The following is an 18989-nucleotide window of genomic DNA, read 5'->3' as shown; positions in this document are numbered from 1 at the left end:
AATTGTGAGGTTGTGACCTAGCACGACGTCTTCGCTTTTCGTTACTAGCAATGCTATCGCAGCAACGCTTCGCAAGCATGTGGGGAGGGATCGCGCTACCGTGTCTAGCTGAGCGCTGTAATATGCTACCGGCCTGCTGGCATCACCGTGCTTTTGGGTTAGTACGCCTGCCGCGCAACCAGCACTTTCTGTTCCGTATAGTTCAAAGGGTTTCCCATAGTCCGGCATACCTAATGCTGGTGCCTGCGTTAGGCACTGTTTAAGTCTCTCAAATGCTGCCTCAGACTCGTCTGTATGCGAAAATCCGATCAGGTTTGTTTGAGGAGACCATCTCCTGCAAAGGTAACGCTAAAATGGAAAACCCTGGGATCCAATTACGGCAATACCCACACATTCCTAAAAATGTTCTGATCTGTTGCTGGGTTTGTGGCAGAGTCATGTCTCTAATTGCTTGAATTCTATCAGCGGTCAGGTGTCTCAGTCCTTGTGTTAAACAGTGTCCCAAATATTTTACCTTAGTTTGGCATAATTGCAACTTGTCTTTGGAAACCTTGTGTCCTGTGTCTGAAAGATGAAACAGGAGCTGTTTCGTATCCTTCAGGGATGCTTCCAATGAATCAGAACACAGTAGTAGATCATCCACGTACTGTATTAATACTGATCCACTCACTGGTTGGAAAGACTGTAAACAATCATGCAAAGCCTGAGAAAATATACTTGGACTATCTATGAATCCTTGTGGTAATCGAGTCCATGTGTATTGGACTCCTCTGTATGTAAATGCAAACAAATATTGACTGTCAGGCTGCAGAGGTACCGAAAAGAAAGCGGAGCAGAGGTCAATAACAGTGAAAAATTTCGCAGTGGGAGGGATTTGCATTAGGATGACAGCTGGATTTGGCACTACGGGGAACTGACTCTCAACTATTTTGTTAATCCCCCTTAGATCCTGCACTAGCCTGTAACCCCTCCCCCCACTCTTTTTCACAGGGAAGATGGGACTATTAGCAGTGCTGGACGTTCTTACCAGAATGCCCTGTTGTAGCAAGCGCTCTATTACGGGATAAACTCCTAACTCCACCTCTGGCTTCAGAGGGTACTGTGGGATTTTTGGAGCTATCCTACCATCTTTTACTTGTACAACTACCGGAGCTACGTTTGCCATTAATCCAGTGTCCTGTCCATCTTTAGTCCAAAGTGACTCTGGTATCTGAGATGTCATTTCTTCTACTTGGGAGGGAGTCCTATTTGTCATAATGGTATGTGACATTAATTTTGACGGGGAGTCTAACATGTCTCGCACTTCCTGAGCGTGATTCTCAGGTATGTCCAAGAATACACCTTCAGGAGTACAATAAATGACGCACCCCATTTTACACAGTAAGTCTCTTCCCAGGAGATTGGTCGGTGCCGATGCAGCCAGCAAAAAGGAATGCTTGGTATGTAAAGGCCCTATTGTAATCTCTGCTGGTTTGCTAACAGGGTAATGCTGGACTACTCCTGTTACTCCCACGGCTGGAATTGTCCTACCAGTGGTCCTCATGCCCACTGTCGAATTTATCACTGATTTGGCCGCCCCTGTGTCTACAAGAAAGTTTAATGATTTACCAGCTACATTGATTGCAATTTCTGGTTCACTTCCAAGGCTTGCAATCAATTTTACTGGCTGCAGATTACAGGTATGGCCACACCCCTATTGGGTATGGTGACCTACCTGAATTCCGCTGGCAGCAACTACCTGTGAAGGGGTTAAATGGGAACTCCCAGAGGCCTGCCAATCTCTGTTTGGGGGGTATCTTTTTGTTTCCCCTGCATGTGGCTCATAACTCCGTTTCTGCGGACCCTGCTCCCAATGTCGTGTGTCGTGTCGTTGTCTAGGGGGTTGATAAGATTTTTGTACATTTCTCGATCTACAGTCTCGTGCAAAGTGTCCCTGTTTGTGACAAAAATAACATGTTACCACATTTGACTTACCCACAGGGTTTGGTGATGTTAACACAGGCTGTTTTGTGGTCAGGGCCTGTATACTTACTGCCATTAACTTATCACTTTGTTGTTCCCTGTGTCTGGTGATGTTCCTATCGTGATCAATAGCAGCCTCTCTCAAAGTAGCCACAGACAGACCTCGCCAACATGGTTGTGTGGTCTGTACCCTAGTCTTTAATGATTCTTTTAAACCATCCATCAGTACCGATACTGCTACTTCTCGATGGTTTATGTTTGTTTTAATGTCCTCTATGCCTGTGTATTTTGCCATTTCTGATAATGCTCTGTGAAAATACTCTGCAGCTGTCTCTGACTCCTTCTGTTTAATGGAGAATATCTTGTTCCATCTGACTACCGCTGGGAAATACTCTTTTAACTGTAAGCTTATTCTTTTTACATTATCTTTGTTGTACACATCTGTAAGAGGTACATCCTGATCTAATCCGCAATCAGCTAAAAATTGAGTTGCGTCAACATTGGAGGGTAAACATGCTCTCAGCAATATCTGCCAGTCTTTATTGTTGGGCTCTACAGTGTTACCTAAGTCTCTGATGTATTTTTGACTGGCAACTAAGTCTTTTCTAGGGTCAGGGAATTCAGACACTATGGTCCTTAATTCCATTCTGGAAAATGGGCTATACATGGCAATGTTCCTCACAGGGGTGACTCCTGATGTGTCAGTTTTCCCATTTGGAACAGCTATTACCCTAACAGGATTAACTCTAACAACATCACTCTGTGTGGGTTCTACAGCCTGTGGTGAAATGGCTTCAGCATAGTGTATGGTGCCGTACTTACCTGTAGATACGACCTCACCTATCCCTCCGCTAGGGGCCCTTGTTACTAATCTCGTGGGTGGAGCTGTGCCTACTGTGGTCTCTGCTATGGTGGCTGCTAGAGAGAGCGCTGAAATTGTTGCCGATTCGTCTTCTTGATCACACTCCTGAGGAAAGTTCAAAACAGGGTACAACTTGCACGGGTTAATACTTGCATTGGTTAATTGGTTAACATTATCTTTAACATTTACACAGTTGCTAAGTGTTTGTGTGTTACACCTTAGTGCGTCATTCTCCGCAACCAATTTCTCTCCTGATATGTATGGTGGTGGTGGGGCCGTGGCTATCAGTTTTCTGATTGAGCCAGATCCCGCCGCCTGAGCCAATCCTCTCTGTATGTCACCCTCCTGTTGCCACAACTGCAAATAATCATAATGCTTGATTCGTCTCTTTGCTGATTTAATGAGACATATCCTTCTCCTTAAATTCGTTAACACTTCTGAGCTGAAGCTACCTACTCTTGGGAATTTCTCCCCGTCATGTACTGTCATTCTCTCCCATTCATCACATAAAGCTTCTGTGTGACTTCCGTATTTCTCACACATTACATACCTTGCCGACCCAATTGGTCGGTTCACTGAATCAACCCGAACCGAGGTTGATCGCCCCCTACCTGAACAAGTGGCCCCCATAGTTCGAAAGTGTTGCTTTATCCAGCCAACCCTTACGCAAACCAAATGTCCAAAATAGGCTGACGGTGGTGGTTTACCGAGTACCCCACTCACTCGCCCACGCCGACCAATACGACCTGATCACACCGATATGGTGCTGGCGTACTCGACCTAGGGCCCCTGCGACCTGAACCTCTATTTACTGGAACCTGTGAGGGTGATCCGAAGAACACTTACTCTTTCCAGTAACTATTGGTTGCTGGATAGTTCCTGAGTGAGCAGCGAACTTCCCTTAAAATAAAAAAAATTACACAAATCACGTTAGAATGTACAAATAGCGTTTATGACCTTCGTACACAAATAGTACCGGTCAGGTTTACTAATGTACACAATTACGTGCGGTACAATCGTTCAGCACATAAGCAACTAATCTTATGTACGGAGCGACCAGTGGAATCGAAAATTGCGGCTGCGAATTCCTTCAGCTAGAGCTTGTATGGCCTATATGGGTGTTGCACCAACCCTTTCTTGGTGTTGTGCCTGTGGACTGTATAGCGGACTTCCTTGTCTGCTGTACCTGAACCTGCTGGTCTGTTATGACCTCCTGGTCTGTTACAGTATGACCTCCTGGTCTGCTACACTCTAATGCTCAAATTGTATATTTAACCAGGGATGCCTCCCTAGCCACCGTGTACGTCACTTACACGCATGTACCTCACGAGTACTCGACTTTTCTTGTGGTTCAACCTGTAAAATTGTATACACCACACTCACTCACCACATGTACACTTTTGTTTCTATTTCTATTTCTGCGCAGAAATTTCTCTTTAGACCAGATGTGTTACAAATTAGGAGAAGGATCTATTAATTTAAATTTCGAATTTAAAAAAAAATAGATTTGCGCGATTTATCGCCTGGCGTTATTTACCGCGTGGCGCTACTTATCGCGTTGAGAGGAGAGAGAAAAAAAACTTGTGATTTGAGTTACGTGGGCGTACCCGTACGCTCCGTTGCGTAATATACGCTGCGTGCGTCGGCCCTTGGATTGCGTACGCAAGTCTCAGTCTTTTGTTAGAGACACGTGTACGCAAAGCAAAGATCCACCGTAACACAATTTATACGTTTATCAATGTAGATGATCCTTTATCATCTACCACGCACCACACTGACTTCGCCTTGTCTCTCAGACACAGCTGTGTGTTTGTCTATACTTTAACTATATTACCTTTACTCTTAAACTATGAAATAGTGACAAATCTCTCTAAGCACGTTTATCAACTATAGAACTGGCAAACAGGAGAGTGACATACGAAAATACACCAATGAAAAGGAAATGCAGATATATATGTGTGCGTGCGTGTGTACGCAAGACAGAAAAATAAACAGTTTTAAAAAGACACTATTGTTTTGTTCTTACCTCCGGTTCCCGGATTCCTTCAGCACCCTTTACTAAGAGAAGCAGACGCTTATCCAAACAGCACTACGAGGAATATGATCTCCCGCCCTTTGCTGCTGGATAATGTCTGCTGAAATTACCTAGTGTAGATATGTGAAGGACAGGACGAGCCCCCAATTGATAAAGCTAAATATTTATCATATATAATACCCTTTATGAGGTCTAAGAACACTGTACGCTATCTACGTATGAAGTACCGTAAGGGTACGCTAGTTGCGTAACAATCGCTTTGCCGTGATCGAGACGCTCAAGCGTCACGTTCACTCACGGCCAAGAGATCACAGGCAGGCACGTTATTGGCTGTTGACTAACGTAATGATTCGCTATAGCGTAGCGGACGCTCGGGACCACGAGGAGATCACCAGCGGCGCTGACGCTCACTATATTAAACCTTTGTATCTAAACCATAAACAGTGTATTATGCAGTAAACCCTTTGTGTAGTGATATGGTGTAAATGCAACACAGTATAACCTTACTAGCTTAAAAGCAGTTTGAGCGTCACCGACGCTCAAAGAATACTTAACTCTATAAGAAATACACAGATACCTAGGCTTAGGGTCCAACGCCTAATATATATATATTTTGAATGATATACTTGCAAAAGAATTAATACAAATACAAATCATACACTACAATATAACATAGACTAACTAACCAGGTAACTATACAGTAAATACAATACAATTAAGTTTAAGAGAAAATGAGAGAAAGAGAAGAGAGAGAAAGATATAGCCCATAATAACAAGAGAGAAACAGTATGATTACGGAGAAAAACTTACGCACAAAGGAAACGATCGCATGCGCCTCTGGACATCCAGCTCCCGATTTTCAGCAATGATAACCGTTGAAGAGTGAGAGCTGGATGTGATCGGCCTTTCTATTTATGCCCCACACACAATGCAATTCAATGGTCCCTACAATCTCATTGTTCATTGGACACAGGAATTCGGCTTCGCATTATAACAAAAGGTCATAGGTTGATTCATACAGGTGGGCTGTGACTATTTCCAACAGCTCAGGTGGGAGGGAAACTGGGTTTCCCGCCGCATGGGTAATAAAGTGCAAATAAGGTAAATGTTCATAAACTTCTTATGTCCATAACTATTCGCACGAGCGATTGATCTGCTTCAAACCAACACCGGAATATTTCTAATTAAATATTCTTCCGATGGATACTAAACACCACTGTATTACTCCTGTCTGACCCTTCGTATCAAACAAAGAGGGATTTCTCTGTTCATGAACATTCTATATTAACCAAACTTTCAGAATCTATCAAAGGGACCATGATCTAAAAAAATACATTATATAGTGAAAATATGTAATGATTGAGTCGCACGCTACGATCACATAAACTCTACCGTAAATACGCATACCGTGCGCCTGCGGGTGCCCGCGACTGTGAGTATGCGCACGTACGGGAGAGCGTACGCATGCGCAGCACGGACCTGTGTGAGGTGCAAATATGGTAGTGTGCATAGAGATATTTTTCTGACTTTGACAATGCTTACCTGCATGTCCCCATTTACCATCCTCACCAGGAGTACCTCAGATTTGTGGTACAGGATTGTCATTACCAATGCCAGACGTTGCCGTTCGGTCTATCCACGGCTCCGAGGGTCTTTACCAAGGTAATGGCCGAAATGATGATACTCCTTCGAAAGAAGGGAGTTTTAATTATCCCGTACTTGGACGATCTCCTGATAAAGGCGAGGTCCAGAGAGCAGTTGTTGGTCGGGGTAGCACTATCTCGGGAGGTGCTACAACAGCACGGCTGGATTCTAAACATTCCAAAGTCACAGCTGGTCCCTACGACACGTCTACTGTTCCTGGGGATGGTTCTGGACACAGAACAGAAAAAAGTGTTTCTCCCGGAGGAGAAGGCCAAGGAGCTGTCATCTCTAGTCAGAGGCCTCCTAAAACCAAAACAGGTGTCGGTGCATCACTGCACGCGGATCCTGGGAAAGATGGTAGCTTCCTACGAAGCGATTCCATTCGGCAGGTTTCATGCAAGAACCTTTCAGTGGGACCTGTTGGACAAGTGGTCCGGGTCGCATCTTCAGATGCATCGGCTGATAACCCTGTCTCCAAGGACAAGGGTGTCTCTGCTGTGGTGGCTGCAGAGTGCTCATCTTCAAGAGGGCCGCAGATTCGGCATACAGGACTGGGTCCTGGTGACCACGGATGCCAGCCTTCGAGGCTGGGGGGCAGTCACACAGGGAAGAAACTTCCAAGGACTATGGTCAAGTCAGGAGACTTCCCTGCACATAAATATTCTGGAACTGAGGGCCATTACAATGCCCTAAGTCAGGCAAAAACCCTGCTTCAAAACCAGCCGGTACTGATCCAGTCAGACAACATCACGGCGGTCGCCCATGTAAACCGACAGGGCGGCACGAGAAGCAGGACGGCAATGGCAGAAGCCACAAGGATTCTCCGATGGACGGAAAATCACGTGTTAGCACTGTCAGCAGTGTTCATTCCGGGAGTGGACAACTGGGAAGCAGACTTCCTCAGCAGGCACGACCTCCACCCGGGAGAGTGGGGACTTCATCCAGAAGTCTTTCAAATGATTGTAAACCGTTGGGAAAGGCCACAGGTGGACATGATGGCGTCCCGCCTCAACAAAAAGCTAGAAAAGTACTGCGCCAGGTCAAGGGACCCGCAGGCGATAGCTGTGGACGCTCTAGTGACACCGTGGGTGTACCGGTCGGTTTATGTGTTCCCTCCTCTTCCTCTCATACCAAAGGTACTGAGGATAATAAGGAGAAGAGGAGTAAGAACTATACTCATTGTTCCGGATTGGCCAAGAAGAGCTTGGTACCCGGAACTTCAAGAAATGATCTCAGAGGACCCATGGCCTCTGCCGCTCAGACAAGACCTGCTGCAGCAGGGGCCTGTCTGTTCCAAGACTTACCGCGGCTGCGTTTGACGGCATGGCGGTTGAACACCGGATCCTGAAGGAAAAGGGCATTCCGGAGGAAGTCATTCCTACGCTGATTAAAGCTAGGAAAGAAGTAACCGCAAACCATTATCACTGCATATGGCGAAAATATGTTGCGTGGTGTGAGGCCAGGAAGGCCCCAACGGAGGAATTTCAGCTGGGCCGTTTCCTGCACTTCCTACAGTCAGGGGTGACTATGGGCCTTAAATTGGGTTCCATTAAGGTCCAGATTTCGGCTCTATCGATTTTCTTCCAGAGAGAACTGGCTTCACTACCTGAAGTTCAGACTTTTGTTAAGGGAGTGCTGCATATTCAGCCCCCTTTTGTGCCTCCAGTGGCACCTTGGGATCTCAACGTGGTGTTGGATTTCCTAAAGTCACATTGGTTTGAGCCACTGAAAACCGTGGATTTGAAATATCTCACGTGGAAAGTGGTCATGTTGTTGGCCTTGGCTTCGGCCAGGCGTGTATCAGAATTGGCGGCTTTGTCATGTAAAAGCCCTTATCTGATTTTCCATATGGATAGGGCAGAATTGAGGACTCGTCCCCAGTTTCTCCCCAAAGTGGTATCAGCTTTTCATCTGAACCAACCTATCGTGGTGCCTGCGGCTACAAATGACTTGGAGGCTTCCAAGTGTTTGGACGTAGTCAGGGCCCTGAAAATCTATGTTTCCAGGACAGCTGGAGTCAGAAAGACTGAATCGCTCTTTATCCTGTATGCGCCCAACAAGTTGGGTGCACCTGCTTCAAAGCAGACTATTGCTCGCTGGATCTGTAGTACGATTCAGCTTGCACATTCTGCGGCTGGACTGCCGCATCCTAAATCAGTGAAAGCCCATTCCACGAGGAAGGTGGGCTCTTCTTGGGCGGCTGCCCGAGGGGTCTCGGCTCTTCAACTTTGCCGAGCAGCTACTTGGTCGGGGTCAAACACGTTTGCTAAATTCTACAAGTTTGAAACCCTGGCTGAGGAGGACCTAGAGTTCGCCCATTCGGTGCTGCAGAGTCATCCGCACTCTCCCGCCCGTTTGGGAGCTTTGGTATAATCCCCATGGTCCTTACGGAGTCCCCAGCATCCACTTAGGACGTTAGAGAAAATAAGAATTTACTCACCGGTAATTCTATTTCTCGTAGTCCGTAGTGGATGCTGGGCGCCCATCCCAAGTGCGGATTGTCTGCAATACTTGTATATAGTTATTGCTTAACTAATGGGTTATTGTTGAGCCATCTGTTGAGAGGCTCAGTTGTTATCATACTGTTAACTGGGTATTGTATCGCGAGTTATACGGTGTGATTGGTGTGGCTGGTATGAGTCTTACCCGGGATTCAAAATCCTTCCTTATTGTGTCAGCTCTTCCGGGCACAGTATCCTAACTGAAGTCTGGAGGAGAGTCTTAGTGGGAGGAGCCAGTGCACACCAGTAGTCTAAAGCTTTCTTTATAGTTGTGCCCAGTCTCCTGCGGAGCCGCTAATCCCCATGGTCCTTACGGAGTCCCCAGCATCCACTACGGACTACGAGAAATAGAATTACCGGTGAGTAAATTCTTATTTTTTCTTTACACAAAACAAGCCTAATGCTAATTTCCTTGATTCTACAGAGTTAGATGACTTATTCAAGTTAGCCTGGAAAAATTCAGACAAAAAATGAAGTGTCAAAAAAGTTTTTGCGCACTTTCCCATTTGCTCCTGAAGGTATGAAATTTTGGAAGTAACCCCCGGCGGTTGATGTATCAGTCTCTTGACTGTCCAAAAAGTCGGTGCTGCCTGCCCCGTGCTCCATTACCATAAAGGATCCTCGGGACAGAAAAATAGAAGCTACTCTCAAATCTATTTACATGGCAGCAGGTGTATCGCAGAGGCCAGTCATAGCAGGTTGGTGGATGACCCATGCCATTCATTCGTGGGCTACTCAAATTCAGGGGGGCCTCTCCGGGGATATGCCTCTGGTTACTATGTTGACTCTCCTTAAGCACATTCAGGACACTACACGTGTCCTGTGTGACTCGCTTAAGGAAATGGGCAATATTAATGCTAGGACTTCTGCCATGGCAATGACGGCGTGCAGGGCCCTGTGGGTGCGTCAGTGGATAGCGGACGCAGAATCCAAGCGCAGTGTGGAGTCCATTTCCTTTTCTGGGGAATGGCTCTTTGGGGTTGAGTTGGATATGTGGATTCACTGCAGGGAAATCCACGTTTCTCCCCTCCCGGGGCCGTCTGTTCAGTACTTTTGGTCTAAGAGATTTTGTTCTAGGGCCAGAGGTGCCTCTACTGCGACTAAAGGAACCAGAGAGGAGACAGGAAACCCAGCCGTCGCAGGTTCTCAGGAGAGCACCAGTTCTGCTTCCACTGAGGCTTTGGCATGGCGGTGCCCACCCACCCCGAGGGGATCTCGAGGTGGAAGCTCAACTGCGTCACCTCAGTCACGTCTGGGAGAGCTCCTGCCAGGATGCTTGGGTAAAGGACCTTATCTCTCAGGTCTACAAGCTGGAGTTCGATGCCGCTCCTCCCTAAATGTGTGTTATGCGGCAACAGGCCGTCCAAAAATTGGTCCAGTCTCAGACCTATTCATGATACCGACACTGGATGGTTCGGTAAGGCCCATTTTGGATCTAAAATCCTTTAACTCCTTTTTTTCAGTTCCAGGTGGAATACTTGCGAGCAGTGTTTGCAGGCCTGGAAGACCGGAAGCTTTTATTGCTCCATTTATAGTCCCACCTGGAGCCAACTCAGTGGCTCCTGTTCTTGGGAATGTTGCTGAATACTGTGACCCGGAAGGTGTTCCTCCCAGGGCACACAATGAGAGCACTTCAGGAGATGGTCCGTATGGTTCTCCGGCCTACTCGAAAATCCATCCATCCTTGCATAGGATTGTTGGGAAAGATGGTAGCCTCATACAAGGCGATCCAGTATGGAAGGTTCCATGCCAGGATCTCCTGAGTAAGTGGTCCGGATCACCTTTTCAGATGCACCAGATAATACGGCTGTCACCTCAGGCCAGGATTTCTCTCCTGTGGTGGCTGTGGTCCTCCAACCTACTGGAATGCTGAAGTTTCGGGATCCAGGATTGGATACTCCTCAGGACGGATGCGAGGATGGGGAGCTGTAACCCAGGGGGCTCAGTTCCAGGGCAGGTGGTCAGCCCACGAAGCCCTCCTTCCGATCAACATTCTGGAACTTCGGGCGATCTTCAATACTCTGCTTCAGGCCTCTCCTCTACCCAGGGATCACGTGATCCAAGTACAGTCGGACAACGCCACAGCAGTGGCGTACATCAATCAGCAAGGAGGGACAAAAAGCAGACCCTGCATGCGAGAGGTGTCAAGGATACTCCTCTGGGCGGAAAGAAATGCAAGAGCAATGTCAGCAATTTTCATTCCGGGTGTGGAGAACTGGGAAAAGGACTTCCTGAGTTGTCACGATCTCCACCCAGGGGAGTGGGGGTTCCACCATCAGGTTTTTCAGCAGATCATCGACCGGTGGGGTTGCCCACAAATAGACATGATGGCTTCTTGACTCAGAAGCTTCACTGGTATTGCTCATGAACCAGGAACCCTCAGGCGAGGGCAGTGGATGCACTTACGTCGCCTTGGCCTTACCGGCTGGTCTACCTGTTTTCTCCAATTCCATTGCTCCCAGGGGTGCTCAAGCGAATCAGAAATCAGGGAGTCCAGGCAATTCTGATTGCCCCGGATTGGCCTCGGAGGGCGTGGTACGCGGATCTTCTGGACATGTCCGTCGAGGACCCTTGGACGCTACAGGGGGATACAAACGGAGAGATCCGTGTTTAAAGTATAAGCAATCGGACTAGATTGCTTAGATTTTAAGCACGGATCTGCCGTGTGTATGCCCCCCAACGATAGCTCGCACCGCTATCGCTGGTGCTAGATTGAGCCTGCTGAGCGGGGAGAGAGATGTGTGCTGAGTGGTCTGTGTTAAGATCGCTCAGCACACATCTCTCCCGTCAGTACCCCCTTACCACTAAGAAGAGATCTTCTTCCACAAGGACCATTCGTCTACCCGGACTTACGGCGACTTCGTTTGCCAGCATGGAAGTTGAGCGGGACATCCTAGCTCACAAAGGCCTTTCCAAAAAGGTTATTGCTACCATGGTTCAGGCCAGGAAACCTGTGACGTCAAAACACTATCATCATATCTGGGGAAGATATGTCTCTTGGTGCGAGGAACAAACGTATCCACCTGCAGAGTTTCCTGCAGGCTGGTGTGGATAAGGGCTTGCATTTGGGTTCCATTAAGGTCCAGATTTCCAGAAGAAATTGGCACTATTGCCAGAAGTTCAGACCTTCTTGCAAGGGGTGCTCCACATACAACCTCCTTTTGTGCCGCCCATCCCACCCTGGGATTTAATGTGGTGTTTCTACAGTCCTCCTGGTTTGAACCTCTGATGACGGTAGAAGACAAGTACCTCACGTAGAAGACAGTGATGTTACTGGCCCTGGCTTCTGCTAGACGTTTCTGTGAACTGGAGGCCTTATCATGTGAGAGCCCATACTTGTTTTTTTACCAGGACAGAGCAGAGCTCAGGACTAGGCAACAGTTCCTGCCGAAGGTTGTGGTACCGTCCAGTTCTGACACTTCTGCTCCGGAGGCATTGGATACCGTGTGAGCATTGAAGATCTGTGTCAAGCGAACGGCTCCGATCAGAAAGACGTATTCCTTGTTCGTACTCTATGATGCGGAGCAAAAGGGTTGTCCTGCTTCAAAGCAGTCCATTGCTCATTGGCTTAGGCTTACTATCCAACAGGCCTATGTGTCGGCAGCCTTACCTGTTCCTAAGTCTCTGAAGGCCCACTCTACAAGATCAGTTGGGTCTTCCTGGGCGTCTGCCCGTGGATTCTCGTCTTTGCAACTATGCCGAGCTGCTACCTGGTCAGGGAAGAACACCTTTGTGAAGTTCTACTAGTTTGATACGCTGGCCAAAGGGGATACTTAGTTTGGGCAGGCTTTGCTGCAGAAGTCTCCGCACATTCCCGCCCGTTCTGGAAGCTTTGGGATGTCCCCATCATACTAAGTCTTCCCAATATGCCTTATGGATGGTAGAGAAAATAGGATTTTAATTACCTACCGGTAAATCCTTTTCTCTTACGTCCTAGAGGATGCTGGGGACTTCGTAAGGACCATGGGGTATTGACGGCTCCGCAGGAGACATGGGCACTGTTAAGCTTTAGAATGGGTGTGCACTGGCTCCTCCCTCTATGCCCCTCCTCCAGACCTCAGTTAGTTCCTGTGCCCAGTGGAGACTGGATGCACTGCAGGGGAGCTCTACTGAGTTTCTCTGAAAATGCTTTTGAAAGGTTTATTATTTTCAGGGAGCACTGCTGGCAACAGGCTCCCTGCTTCGTGGGACTGAGGGGAGAGAATCAGACCTACTTAAATGATGGGCTCTGCTTCTTAGGCTACTGGACACCATTAGCTCCAGAGGGAGTCGGAACACAGGTCCCACCCTGTAGTTCGTCCCAGAGCCGCGCCGCCGTCCTCCTCACAGAGCCGGAAGATAGAAGCCGGGTGAGTATAAGAAGAAAAAAGACTTCAAAGGCAGCAGAAGACTTCAGATCTTCATGAGGTAACGCGCAGTGGTAACGCTGCGCGCCATTGCTCCCAGCTCACACACACAGGCACCACAGTAAGGGTGCAGGGCGCAGGGGGGGCGCCCTGGGCAGCATTAATATACCTCACATAACACTGGCAAAGTACTTATGTACACTATAAAGCAGGGCTGGCCAAACCGGTCCTCGAGATCTACCAACAGTTCACATTTTCCAGACCACCTAGCTGGTGCACAGGTGTAGTCATTACTAATTAAGATGTGCTGCATTCATTCCTAGCTGACAATTCTACAGATCTCCAGGAGGCCTGGAAAACATGAACTGTTGGTAGATCTCGAGGACCGGTTTGTATATCCCCCGCCAGTATAAAGATTTAGAGCGGGAACGAAGCCCGCCGTCGGGGGGCGGAGCTTGTTTCCTCCAGCACTAACCAGCGCCATTTTTTCTCCTCAGCATACAGAGAAGCGGCCCCGGACTCTCCCCTGCTGTTAGTTAATACAGAGGGTCGAAACGAGGGGGGGGGGGGGGGGCACATTTATTGGCGCAAATATGTGGTGTTTTACACTTGTAATAAAAAGCGCTGACAGACTGGGTTTTTTTTTTGTCTCAGTATACAGTGGCGCTGGGTGTGTGCTGGCATACTCTCTCTCTGTCTCTCCTAAGGGCTTTATGGTGGGTCAGTCCCCATTATATTAGGTATCCCTGTGTGTGTGGGGATGTCAGTACGTCTGTGTCGACATGTCTGAGGTGGAAGGCTCATATAGGGAGGAGGCAGAGCAGATGATTGTGGTGTCTCCGTCGGCGCCGCCGACACCTGATTGAATGGATATGTGGAATGTTTTAAATGCTAATGTGACTTTATTACAAAGTTTGGACAAAGCTGAGTCCAAGGATTAAAGCAGGGAGTCAATCCATAGCTTTTACTGTGTCACAGGGCCCTTCGGGGTCGCAGAACCGTCCCTTTTCACAGGTAGTAGACACCAATACCGACACGGATTCTGACTCCAGTGTCGACGGTGATGCTGCTAAGTTGCACCCAAGGGTGGACAAGTGTATTCAATATATGATTGTAGCAATTAAAGATGTTTTGCATATCACTGAGGACCTTTCTGTCTCTGACACAAAGGTCGGCATGTTTAAGGGAAAGAATCCTGAGGTAACTTTTCCCCCATCTCGCGTGCTGATCGCCCTCTTTGAAAAGCTTGGGAAACTCCAGATAAGAAACTGCAGATTCCCAAGAAAATATTATGGCGTAACCTTTCCACCCAGGACAGGTTACAGTGGGAATACTCGCCCACGGTGGACAAGGCATTTACGCGCTTGTCGAAAAAAGGGGGGCGCTACCTTCCCCTGATACGGCAGCCCTTAAGAGTCCTGCTGATTGCAGACAGGAAAGTACCTTAAAATCAATTTATACATTCGGGTGCCCTACTAAGGCTGGCAGTAGCGTCGGCATGGGTGGGTTGCGCAGTTGCAGCGCGGGCAGATAACTTGTCATCTGACATTGACACCCTAGAAAAAGATACCATTTTGGTGACCTTGGGTCACATTAAAGACGCAGCATAATATATGAGAGAAGCTGCGAGTGATATTGGGCTGTTGGGTTCAAGAGCCAATGCCATGGAGATCTCTGTTAGACGGTCCCTGTGGACCTGCCAAGGGACAGGTATGCTGTTTAAAAAAAAAAAAAAGACTTTGCCTTACAAAGGTGAAGTTTTATTTGGGGAGGGCCTCGCGGATCTGGTAAACACAGCGACCGCGGGTAAATCTACTCTTTTGCCTTATGTTCCCCCACAGGAAAAGAAAACACTGCAATATCAAATGCAGTCCCTTCGGTCGCATAAGTTCAGAAAGGGTTGGGGCTTTTCCTTCCTCACCAGAGGTGGAGGTAGAGGGAAAAGAACACCAGCTACGGCTATTTCCCAAGGACAAAAGTCCACCCCGTCCTCTGCAAAATCCACTACATGAAGCGGGGGCTCCGCTGAGGGAGTCCGCGCCGGTGGGGGCACGTCTTCGACTCTTCAGACAAGTCTGGGTTCAGTCGGACTTGGATCCTTGGGCGGTAAAAATTGTATCCCAGGGATGCAAATTAGAATTCGAAGAGGTGCCTCATCACCGATTTTTAAAATCGGTCTTGCCAGTTTCCTCCTCAGAGAGGGAAACAGTGGCAGCTACCATACAGAAACTGTATCATCAGTATGTGATTATCAAGGTTCCCCTTCTACAGGTTTTTTTTGTGGTCCCGAAACCGGATGGCTCGGTCAGGCCCATTCTGAATCTAAGATCCCTAAACCTATATCTGAAAAGGTTCAAATTCGAGATGGAATCTCTCCGGGCAGTGATCTCCAGCCTGGAAGGGGAGGTTTTTTTATGGTGTCACTTGACATAAAGGATGCATACCTTCATGTCCCCATTTATCCTCCTCATCAGGCGTACCTAAGTTTCGCTGTACAGGATTGTTATTCCCACGTCCGACAAGTTAATGGAGGACATGATGGTGCTCCTGCGTAAGCAAGGCGTCACATTTATCCCATACTTGGACGATCTCCTGGTAAAGGCGAGTTCAAGGGAAAAATTATTACAAAGCATATCTCTCTCCCTGAGAATACTACAACAACACGGCGGGATCCTAAATCTACCAACGTCACAGTTGGTTCCAACAACTCGACTGCCGTTTTTGGACACGATCCTGGACACAGAAAATCAAAAGGTCTTTCTCCCAGAGAAAAAAGCCCAAGTACTCCAGAACATGGTCAGAGACTAAATGCACTAATTTATTAGGAAGGATGGTGGCGGCCTACGGGGCCTTTCCACGCGGCCATTCCACCGTCACATACATCGGAGCCTGGTCCCCCCGGGCCAGTCTCTCTCTCTCTCTCTGTCCCCTGTGGTGGCTCCAGAGTGCTCACCTTCTAGAGGGTCGCAGGTTCGGCATTCAAGATTGGGTTCTTGTGACTACGGACGCGAGACTCCGAGGATGGGGAGCGCAGTCACACAGGGAAACAATGTTCAGAAAATATGGTCAGGCCAAGAGGCTTACCCACACATCAATGTGCTGAAATTGAGGGCCATTTGCTACAGCCTCAAACAAAGCAGATAATTTTCTTTGCAATCCTGCCTGTTCTGATCCAGTCAGACAACGACGCGGCAGTGACGCAGGTGAACCGCCAGGGCGGGACAAAAAGCAGAGCAGAAATGGCAGAAGCCACCAGGATTCTTCACGGGGCGAAAAAGCATGTAAGCGCTCTGTCAGAGGTCTCCATTACAGAGGACACAATCTCCATCTAAGAGAGTGGGGACTTCATCAGGAAGTCTTTACAATGGTGAAAAGTCGTTGAGGACTTCCTCATATAGACATGAGGGCATCACGCCTCAACAGGAAGATTCGGACGTATTGATCCAGGTCGAGGGACGCTCAGGCAGCGGCGGTGGACGCCCTGGTGACACCGTGGGTGTTCAGTCGGTCTATGTGCTCCCTCCACTTCCTCTCATCTCAAAAATATTGAGAATCATATTACAAACAAGAGTGCAGACGATACTCATTGTTTCAGATTGGCCTCGAAGGGCCTGGTATGCAGATCTTCAGGGACTGCTCTCAGAAGATCCGTTTCCCCTTCCTCACAGGGAGAACCTGCTATTACAGGGGCCGTACGTGTTCCAAAACTTACCGCGGTTACGTTTGATGGCATGGCGGTTGAACACCATATCCTAGCTGAAAAGGGTATTCCAGAGGAGGTCGTTCCTACTCTTATTAAAGCTAGAAAAGATGTTACGGCGAAGCACCATCACCGTATCTGGTGAAAATATGTGTCTTTGTGTGAAGCCAAGGAGGTTCCTACTGAGGATTTCCAACTAGGACGTTTTCTCCATGTTCTACAGACAGGAGTGGATATGGGCCTAAAGTTAGGGTCAATTAAGGTGCAGATTTCTGCCTTATCCATATTCTTTCAGAAGGAATTGGCTTCTCTCACAGAAGTCCAGACTTGGGTAAAAAGAGCGTTACACATCCAACCTCTTTTTGTGCCCCCAGTGGCACCATGTGACCTTAACGTGGTGTTGAGTTTCCTTAAGTCACAATAGTTTGAACCGCTTCAAACAGTTAAATTGAAGTTTCTCACTTGGAGAGTGGCCATGTTATTGGCATCTGCGAGGCGGGTGTCCGAGTTGGCGGCCTTGTCTCACAAGAGCCCCTATCTGATTTTCCATGCGGGTCGAGCAGGGTTGAGGACTCGTCCTCAAGGTCTGCCTAAAGTGGTTTCGTTATTGCATGTAAACCAACCTATTGTGGTGCCTGTGGCTACGGGTGACTAGGAGAATTCCAGGCCCTTGTTGTAGTCAGGGCCTTAAAGTTTTATTTAGCCAGAACGGCTATGGTTAGGAAAACAGATGCACTGTTTGTCCTGTAGGCAGCCAACAAGGTTGGCGCTCCTGCTTCTAAGCAGACTATTGCTAGCTGGATCGGTAACACGATTCAGCAGGTTAATTTTACGGCTGATTTGCCGGTACCAAATTCAGAAAAGGCCCATTCCACTAGGAAGATGGGCTCTTCTTGGGTGGATGCCCGAGGCGTCTCGGCATTACAATTGTGCCGAGCAGCTACTTGGTCGGGTTCAAAACTTTTGAAAAATTCTATAAGTTTGATACCCTGGCTGATGAGGACCTCGTGTTTGCTCAGTCGGTGCTGCAGAGTCATCCGCACTCTCCCGCCCATTCTGGAGCTTTGGTATAAACCCCATGGTCCTTACGGAGTCCCCAGCATCCTCTAGGACGTAAGAGAAAATAAGATTTTAAACCTACCGGTAAATCTTTTTCTCCTAGTCCGTAAAGGATGCTGGGCGCCCGTCCCAGTGCGGAAACATTCTGCAAGACTTGTATATAGTTATTGCATACTTAAGGGTTAAGTTACAGTTGAGATCGGCCTATGGCTGATGCTGTTTTTATTCATACTGTTAACTGGTTATTGTATACCACGTTGTACGGTGTGTATGGTGTGGGCTGGTGTGTATCTCGCCCTTAGATAACAAAATCCTTTTCCTCGTACTGTCAGTCTCCTCTGGGCACAGTCCTAACTGAGGTCTGGAGGAGGGGCATAGAGGGAGGAGCCAGTGCACACCCATTCTAAAGCTTTACAGTGCCCATGTCTCCTGCGGAGCCGTCAATACCCCATGGTCCTTACGGAGTCCCCAGCATCCTCTACGGACTAGGAGAAAAAGATTTACAGGTAGGTTTAAAATCTTATTTTCTCGTAGTCCATAAGGGATATTGGGTGCTCGCCTCAGTGCGTTGACTTTTCTACAGGTTCTCTGTTATGTGGTTACCTGTTCAGCTGTTGCTGCTATTGTTACCAGCCGATGCTGGTTGTTATATGTTAGTGGTGTGCTGGTAATCTCACTACTCTTTGTTCTCATGTTCCTTCTCTCATATTTGTCCTTTCGCCTTCGTGCACTGTTTTACCTATAACTGCATGTGGGAGGGGGCATAGAGGGGAGGAGCCAGAACACCCAGTGAAGAAATTTAAAGTGCACTGGCTCCTTTAGACCCCATCCATACCCATTGTACTAAGGGGGTCATTCCGAAGCTAGTTTTTTTTCGCTG

Source organism: Pseudophryne corroboree, chromosome 8, assembly GCF_028390025.1.
Source record: "Pseudophryne corroboree isolate aPseCor3 chromosome 8, aPseCor3.hap2, whole genome shotgun sequence".
NCBI lineage: Eukaryota > Metazoa > Chordata > Amphibia > Anura > Myobatrachidae > Pseudophryne > Pseudophryne corroboree.
This window is presented reverse-complemented; position numbering follows the sequence as displayed.